Source organism: Otolemur garnettii, unplaced genomic scaffold (genome assembly GCF_000181295.1).
Source record: "Otolemur garnettii isolate 467f Iridium unplaced genomic scaffold, OtoGar3 scaffold00027, whole genome shotgun sequence".
NCBI classification, from domain to species: Eukaryota; Metazoa; Chordata; class Mammalia; order Primates; family Galagidae; genus Otolemur; species Otolemur garnettii.
Genome location: NW_003852422.1, coordinates 19472227 through 19481531, shown reverse-complemented (window position 1 = coordinate 19481531; position 9305 = coordinate 19472227).

Below are 9305 nucleotides of genomic sequence, written 5' to 3'. Positions count from 1 at the left end.
CTTCTCTCTCTTATTGCTGTTGTCACTGTAATAAATGCCTTGGGGGGAAAGCTTGCTAACAATTAATAAAATAATAGTGACAGCTTTGCTTTTCCTGCAGACCCCCTCTGCTCCCCACAGGTCCTATCCTCCCCCCATCACAACAGGCCTAACTCACACCCTTCATCCCAGAGAGTACCCTCTACACCCAACCGTGGGTCATCCGTGTCCCCTCCAGCTTCTCCCCTCCTCCCGGGGACTTCCCAGGTTGAATTCTCTCCCTCTCTCATCTTGGCTGTCCTAGTCTGCAGCTGCAGTCCCCGGCTCCCAGGGTGGACTGGTACTGATCTGTTAGAACTGGGCCACACAGGAGGTGAGCGGAGAGCCAGTGACGCTTCATCACCCCCCAGGAAAACAGCTCAGGGCTCCCACTGATTCTGCATTACGGTGCTGGGTATAACTATTTCATTATACATTACAATGCAGTAATAGAGATAAAGTGCACAATAAATGTAATAGGCTGGAATCATCCTAAAGCACCACCCACCCAACCCCAGGCTGTCAGTCCCTGGTGCCAAAAAGTGTGGGGACAGGTGTTTCACAGCATAGCCCAGTGTTTCTCCTCCCACCAGATACACCTGCACTGGCTCATTCCAGCCCGGTACGGCCTCAGCTCTACCTGCTCTGTTTTAGCTGCTCACATGTGACCTTGGGTTATGGATTTCTGGCTGGCAAAAGTGTCATTTTATGGACGTGACGGTGTGTTGCAAAGTGTTCCTGGGCAGAAAGTCGCACAAATAGAATTCGCTTTAGAGACTGTGACCTGTGGGACCAGCACTGCAGCTGAGCTCACGGGGCCCCACATGCCTTCCCTGTGGAATGTGTGGAGTTCCCCCACATTCTGCTCAGATCCTGAGTGTTGGGGGGTCCTTTCATTCCCCCTCACCCTCAGGGCTTGTCACAGAGGTGGCCAAGGGTTTGCATGTATTGTTTGGGCAACCAGAAAGTGATCCAAATGAGAAAAAGGCTGAGCCGAGATTCCAGCTGCGCTAGCATCTCCTTGAAGTCCATTTCTTCACAGTGCAGAGGCCGTGCCCTTGTCTGGGGGTCCACTATCTGCTCTGCGCTGCTGAATGCACCTCCCACCTGAAGGTCACTTTCACAAAGATCATTTCCCCCTTGTCTTGAAGCCACCCTGTGGCTGGTTTGCGCCTGCCTTGGGCAATTACTACTGGTCACGTAGATGAGTCTTTTGTCTTCCAATGGGACTTCAGAAAGGTAGGGGTGGTTGCCATTTAAATCTCCCAGTGCTTTTCACTTAATCAGCACTCCGTAATAAATTCTTGGGTGAATGATACGATTATTTAAATTATTCAGGCTTTGGGTGCCACAGGCCTCCCCCCGCTCCCACTCTGTTCCCATCTTCTTAGTGCTTCAATTCTTTTCATCAGAGACGGATGACTTTTTGAGAGATGGTAATAGGAGGAACTGTTTTCAAAGGCAGGTCAGGCAATTTTCTATTACAGTTTGATAGGGTGGTGTGTGGATGTAAGACCCTGAGACCCTGAGCTCACAGAATGCTGGGCAGACTCCAACTTTGCTGCCTGTGTTAGGGCTCAAGATCCAAGTGGCCCAGACTACAATGACGTGGGGTCCAGCTCGGGTCCTGGGACAGATAAAGGGTATTGTGGAAGTACTAATGTTAATGTCTTAGTTGTAACAAACCTACCATGGTTACAGATTTTGCCTTTAGGGGAAGCTGGGTGAAGGGTAAATGGGAATGTTACACTTCATCTTTGCAATTGTTTTATACATCTAAAATTATTCCAAAGAACGGTTTATTTTTTAGAAAATGGGCTGGCCAGCACTTTGGGAGGTTGCGCGGGTAGATTGCCTGAGATCACAGGTTTGAGACCAGCCTGAACCAGAGCTAGACCTCATTTCTGAAAATAGCCAGGTGTCGTGGCAGGTGCCTGAGTCCCAGCTACTTGGGAAGCTAAGGCAAGAGAATCACTTAAGCCCAAGAGTTTGAGATTGCTGTGAGCTATGATACCACGGCAGTCTACTGAGAGTGACAAAGTGAGACAGAGTCTCACAAGAAAAAGAAAAGGACTGGCCAGTGAGAAAACTTGAGTTTGGACAGCTGTCTCTTATTGCACGAACATTCTTACATCTAGTTATATCCCAACAATTTGTAAAATAAGGTTGAAAATGAGAACCTCAAGGAAGTTGAGAAATGGTCCTGTAAGATAATCCATGAAAAGGTAGCAGGAAAAATAAAAGCAAAACAAACAAAAAATGGAACTGTATGCAGCTGGCGGAGTGGCATAGAAAGAATACATAGAAAGCCAGGCTGGGTGCAGTGGCTCACACCTGTAATCCCAGCACACTGGGAGGCTGAGGTGGGAGGATCGCTTGGGATCAGGAGTTTAAGACCAACCTGGACAACACAGTGAGACCCTGTCTCTATTAAAAAATAATTGTTTTAGCCAGGTGTGGCGATGTCGGTAGTCTCAGCTACCTGGGCAGCTAAGGCTGGAGGATCCCTTAGCCCTGGGGTTTGAGGTTGCAGTGAGCTATGATCGCTCCACTGCACTCACTTGGGCCACAGAGAAAGGCCCTGTTCTCTTCAAAACAGAACAAAAACTGGGAGCCAGATCACCCAAGAGGCAGGTCAGCCCCATAGCCAGCAGGCGAAAGTCAAAGTCAGTGTGATGGCTACTTGGTTTGGCTCCCAGGACCTGGGGCACCTCAGTTGCCTTCTTTTCCTCATCTTTAAAATGACCTCACCTGGACTCACAAATAAAATGTAAAACAATTCCTTAAAAGAAGAAGTTTTCTTGTTCTTCAAATTTTGCCTTTTATTTTTCCTCAGGAACAACAGAGATCGTCTCCCATGAGCTAGTTACAGTCAAAAACCTCCGGCCAGCAGGTGCTTCTGTGTGAGCCTTTTCCCTTTGTGCTTGGTGAGTTCTGGCTTCCTGTTATATTCCTGGGATATAACTAGATGTTAGAATGTTAGAACGTTCACGCCGATGCTGAAGCCATTTGATTTCACATCTAGTGTAACGGAAGTGAATGAGACCTTATTACTCTCTGTGTTACACAAAGGTCTTTCTTTTACCCAGAAAGTCAGACACATTCAATCCTGGGCAGGCTCGGCCTTCTCAATCAAGGGACTGGTTCTATCTTTTTCGCGAGCAGTGACGCTTTCATGGTTACCTTAAACCAGATTTTCTTAACTCCATCTACAAACATACATCTGTGCCCAGACTCTCTAGAAAGATGTGTCAGTTCCTTAAAAGCTGAATGTGACATTTCTTATATGCCCCCCCCCTTTTGATTCCCTATGGAGTGATTTCATTCACCTTCAAAAGGTCCACAACTCAAAAATGGAGATGTATTTTTCCATAACCAAAAAACCTAAGTAAGACACCTTTTACATTTAGACATAGATTCAGTAATCTTAATGTCTAGCATTTGAAAGAAATACCTAGATAACGCTACCTAATAATGCTCGCTCCCCAGCATTCAGCATTTGCCCAGGGCTGCACTTCACAGCACACGTGCTCGTAACTGGTGCTCTCCCAGCCGTGGCACTGAGTCTTCCCTTCTGAAGATGTGTGGACTTTCACTTGAGGCCTGTTTGTTCATCAGACCTTCTCTATTTAAATGATCTCTCAGGGAGATCGCCTGACTCTCTGGCTCTTCTTGCCTTTCTAGCCCTTTCAAAACAGGACTTTTTTTTTTTTTATTTAAATACATATATAACACAGGCCATGACCAGTGAGCATGAGGGACTGGTAACTAACAATAGTTTGGAGAAGAATGCCTTGCAGAGAGAGATCTTCGGACTGGCTAAGATGGTGAAGGGTCCCAAGTGAAATTTAAATGTATGATCCCGGGGGGGGGGACACACATCTAAGGAGGACCCTAGTTCCACATGTTGTATTCAAGGACTCCCTCGCAAAGGCTTACACGTGAGATGTTTTAGGATGTTCATCAAGGGGGAGGTGGCCGGCAACTGAAGCTGAGAACCCAGATTTCTTTGACTTGATTTTGAATGGATGGATAGTCTTCATGTCTAACATTCCTGGGATCTCCTCAGCTTTTGGAGAGTAGTTTAGTTTCTCCAGCAATTGAACCTCCCTTTGCAAGTGAACCAAAGGCTAAGCTTGATGTGCTTTATAATGTGGTCCTTTGAAACAAAGTTTATAGATTACGTAAGAGACACTGCCCGGGCACCCAGGCTCATGACCTCTGTTCAGTAGTAGTTGTATGATCAGATATAACAACTAAAAGACTAAATGCTTGCGGCTCTTTTATATATATTTAAAACACACAGTAAGAACATAAGAACATCTCAAATCATTTAGAAGGTAAAAGGAAGTTATCAACCAAAATCTTTGGAAACTTCATAAAATTTAAATATCTTGAAACAGTCCAACCAAAAAGAAAAAAAAAAATCCCAACATTTGGCTATGGAGGGCACTTCACATGGGAACCAATTGGTGGTGTAACATTTCCTTCAGGTAAACTAGTCACTAAATCCCGTTAGAAAGAATACAAGAGCGATATTGGAGACATCCCAAAATACCACGGACTTAGTCAGAACATCGTTACGCAGTGCTGCTCTACGGCGGCCTTTCTGTTACACTGCATACATCACATCTCTACAGTGCAATGTGGAAACAGCCTCCAAGTTTTGCAAAGTAGGTCAATGTCCATTCTACAAAAATATTAACTTACAGTACATAACACTGGATCACTTCAATCTGTACATATTTTCCTCCCATAATAGGTGACACAGGTCAGTTTGTACAAGTTAGGGGAAACTAAAAAAAAAAAAAGGCCACACATCTGGTTGTCTACCTGTGGATTAACAGCCCACAGAGGCAGCCAGAAGTGCTGGGCTGAGTATAGTCTGAGAAAGTATAAATACAGTGGTTAACAATATTCAGCTTTTAACAAAGTGATACAAAATAAATCACCTTAGATTTTTCGACTGAAAAGATCTAGTTGAAATGTTCTGCCAAACAGCCGGCCAAATGATCCAAAAGGTTAAGGCTGACTTGACTTAGCAAGCTGCAGCACAACTGAAAACACTGGCGCAGTTCAGAGCTCTTCCCATCTTAGCTTCATTGTTACACGCACGTTAATTACACGTCTTGAATTAGTTAATCCTCTAGACAGTTGCCTTTCTGTTTGGCATGCATCCTGTTCCGTTTTCATTAAGGGCATCTCTTCCTTGATCAATCATGTGCTTTGCTTTAAATTTGTTTCTGTAATTTTTTTTTGAATGTTTTGTTTATTAAGCTGTCGGTATCTCCAACACTTGGAAAATGAACTATAGATGCCGTTTTACTTACAGAAGAGAATCGAGAATCGTAGCTACATGGACAAGGCCAAATGAAATGAAACAAGTGTCAGAAGCAGTTTATAAAAATGGCACATTTATTGCTACAGAACGGTCATGTACATGACTTCATCGAATAACTACAGATGAGAAAACAGGTAATGGCCTAGACCAAGCTGGGTTTGTTTTTTGTCTTGAAGGAACTCCAGCACACAACCTGTTCGGACACTTCTACAAATCAGAAATACACCAAAAACATGAAAAAATCGAGGCACTCAGCCACACATTGAAAACAAGGTGTAACTGTTTATCTTTTTTTTTTTTTTGAAATATTTTCCCTTTTTTCTTTTTTTTTAACAATTTTTTTTTTAGTTTTTTTATGCTGCAGCTATGTGTACAGTCGCAAAAAATTTCCCCGCTGCGACCTACAACTAAAAAATAAAAATAAAAAAACAAAAAAACAGAACCGAAAACGAAAACCAACAAAAGAGCTACCTTACCGTTTCATCTTGGTAACACATGGTAAAATAACATCTTTTAAATAGTAAAATAAAGTAACAAACTTTTACTCATAATGATTCCAAAAATCTACAAAGAAGAAATATTCAGAATCTGACAATTTTTTTTTTGTAATATTCATGGTATAAAAGGATTGCTCCTGCGAAAAATAAGCCAAATATATTTTTTATTTTTAAATTTAGTTTTTTTTTCCTACTAGGGTGTACTACAGTCTATTTTATAGCAAAAAGAGCACTAGACAAACAAAGCTTTATAACAAAAAGCCAGGCACTGATACATGGTAAATCTCTGCTTTTTTTTTTTTTCTTATCTTCACTTAATTGCATCACAAGTAACAAGAATGAAAAAGGCCACAGTTCATATATTTTCACCATTACATATGTCTATAATACTTGAAATGAGTATGGCAAAACCAGCACTGCACAAAGGTGAGTCCACTTCAAGTCCCATGAGAAAGAGCGTGTCTCTAAAGAAAAACAAACAAAACCAAAGCAAAATAAAAGAGAGAGGCCGAAAGGCCCTGGTGCCCTATTGTGTTGGAATTCATCATACTCCATCTTGACTTTTTTTTTTTGCTTCCAGTCAGCCAGCAGACTAAATTTTTGTGCTTGTTTATGCTGAAATTGTTTTCATTCCTGACTCAAGTTCACTTTTGGACACTTTTTGCCTGTTGGATGCAAAGATGAAAATCCTCTCAACCCCACGTCTTGGTGCGACTCCCTCCCCATTCCCCAACCCCTCATAGAAACAAAGATCACAAATAAAAAAAAAAAAATCAAGAAACAGGAAAAGGTGAAGAACAAAAAGGAATCGGAAGACTGAATCAGAACCAGTTGCACCACTGGGTGGACTGACGGTTGTAGAAACATTAGTGTTCCTTGCAGCTACACAGAAGACACATGGTAAAACTTTCTAGATGAACCGATCCCTATTCTGCATATTCATAAATTACTTGAATGTGGAGGTGGATCAACTGTTCCAAGTTGTTTTTCAAGTCCAGGTTTCTTAGAGAGATCCCCAGCCTAAGTATACATATCTTCACACACACAGCGTCGTAAGGACCCTTATGAAATTTTTGCTCAGTACTTTAATCCTGTCTTCTGCTAAATGTCGTTCAAAAATCCAGTGCAGGATACCAACATCTTACCTGGGTTTGATAATTACAAAACAACACCAAGAAAAAACACACTAGAAAGGCCACATTCCCTTTTTTTTCCTTTTTTAATGGGGATACAACCCAATTAGTACGGATAGGCGTAGATCGTGTTTCTCCACCAAGCCCAACGGAGCGAGCAGCGTTTGGTGGCGGTGAGAAAAGTTTCTCTCTTTTTTCCAAAGGGAATTCAACGATAGAGGTATTACATTACAGAGTAATGAATACGTCAAAAGCTGGTGGACGATAGATGGCAGCTTTTACTCTGTTTGGAGAACAAACTAGAAAGCACCGATTTAAAAAATAATCAAATGACTACAATTTAATTTTCTTTTTTTGCTTTGTTTACAGATTTTGAAAACTTTAATTCAGCTCTAGTAAGCACCTACATGATAACATGTATCAAAAGTGCCATTCTTAAAATGTACATCAATGCAGGGAGTGTTTCCAGTTCCCTAAAGAGTAAACACCATAGTTTTCTTTTGTACACTTATCCTGAATGTGATCAGAGTGTATCTGCTTCCTATAGAATCTTGTTCCTAGGGATACCCGCCTTGGTAGACTATACAAAGTAGTGCAGAATGTACCACTAAAAGGAAATCTTTAACATACTGAGGGGACAAATACACATGTCTTCATTACTCAAGGAGGAGGGGAGAGTACACATCATCGTTTTCCATGCCTTTCTTCGAGCTCCTTTGTTCATACATTTCACAAGAAAGCCCCCGCAGAACTTTTCATGAAGTTTGATTTCTGCTATTCTCCTAAGGTTTTTTTTTTTTTTTTTTAATCCACCTCCACATTTTAGGAACTTATCAACAAATCAAAGTATTTTAGTTTTATCGCTACTGAACATATTTACAGTTCTCAGCACACACACACAGCTAATCAAAATGTTTATGGGTTTATAAAAGATGACCACGTGGTAACTATCTTATTTGTTCTTACATTTTCAGAAATGAACATAAAATTCAGATTCTTGTAGCTCACTATTTCATTTAAATGAGACTTCTTTTTTTTTTAAACCACACAGTTTAAAAAAAAACAAAAACAAAAACTGATACAATGTATTAAAACACATAATAACAAGAGTCTACATGTAAAAATATAACTTTTACATACACAATTTCAAAATAATGATACGTTTGCCATTTGTTGCATAAAATTTACAAATGTATTTCATTACTATATAACTGGCAAAACAGGAGAACAGATGGAACATTTAGACCATTTCAATGGATTTATGGCATTTACTCAGTGCTGATAGGTGGAAAAACTACTTGAACAGGGATTTTTTTTTTTTCTTAATACATGCCAAGATTGTGTGGCTGTAAAAATAGAAACGAGTTAGAGACAAAAGGATGCTGACAAATACTTAACTAGGAGCACTATTTGTTTACTGCACTATACACCAAAGTCAATCATAATAAAGATTCACGATGGAAGTTGGTTCAATTGTGCCCAGACGTCAAAGCTAGCTATCTGATGAGTTGCTGTGCCGTAGCTTGATCTAAGTTTCTATCAAATATGTTAAGTATAAACTTCATTCATACTGGCCAGAGAAATACTGCACTACCCCTCCTCAAAAAAGTGCAACTTAATGCTTTAGGACTTATAAGGCTTGTTATAATGCTGCATGATGATTGAATATTGGCATTTTTTTTCAGGTGAAGGAGGAGGCAGTTAAGTCATCTACATTTTAGTAAACCCATTTTGAAAAAAAAAATCAAGAAAAGCAATAAAATCAATCAGCTCTGTCACACTACTAGCAATTTTCTCATTTGACGGTTTTTGAACTTTTTTTTTTTTGTTTTTGTTTTTTTCCAAAAATCTGACCATGTATTCAGAAACGCCTCACTGCACACTACTTCGGCTACACAGGTAGGTAACACTTTAATCGTTTTGTTAAATCACAGCCACTTTGATTATGTTATGTTTCCGATGATATAAACATTGGAAGGCACAGTGGTAACATTGTAGCATTCTAACCTTGTACCTCTGAAAAATCCCAGAATAGGGTCACAAATGCAACATTACAATTCAGACAAACTCTTTTTGCCACGTCTTGGTAATGCTGCTTGTAATATCTACACATGATGTGACTTTTAAGTCCTGTGTTCCCAAAAGACTGGAGAAACAACTTTCTACTTATTTATGAATGAGAAGCAACGTTAGCGTTTCATCCTGCACTACCCCTCCGGAAGCAGAGTTGGCACTACAGGTTATGATAACAAACCGGGGAAAGGGACAGAAATAAGACCAAAAAAAACCGAAAACCAGAACAAACCAAAAAAAAAA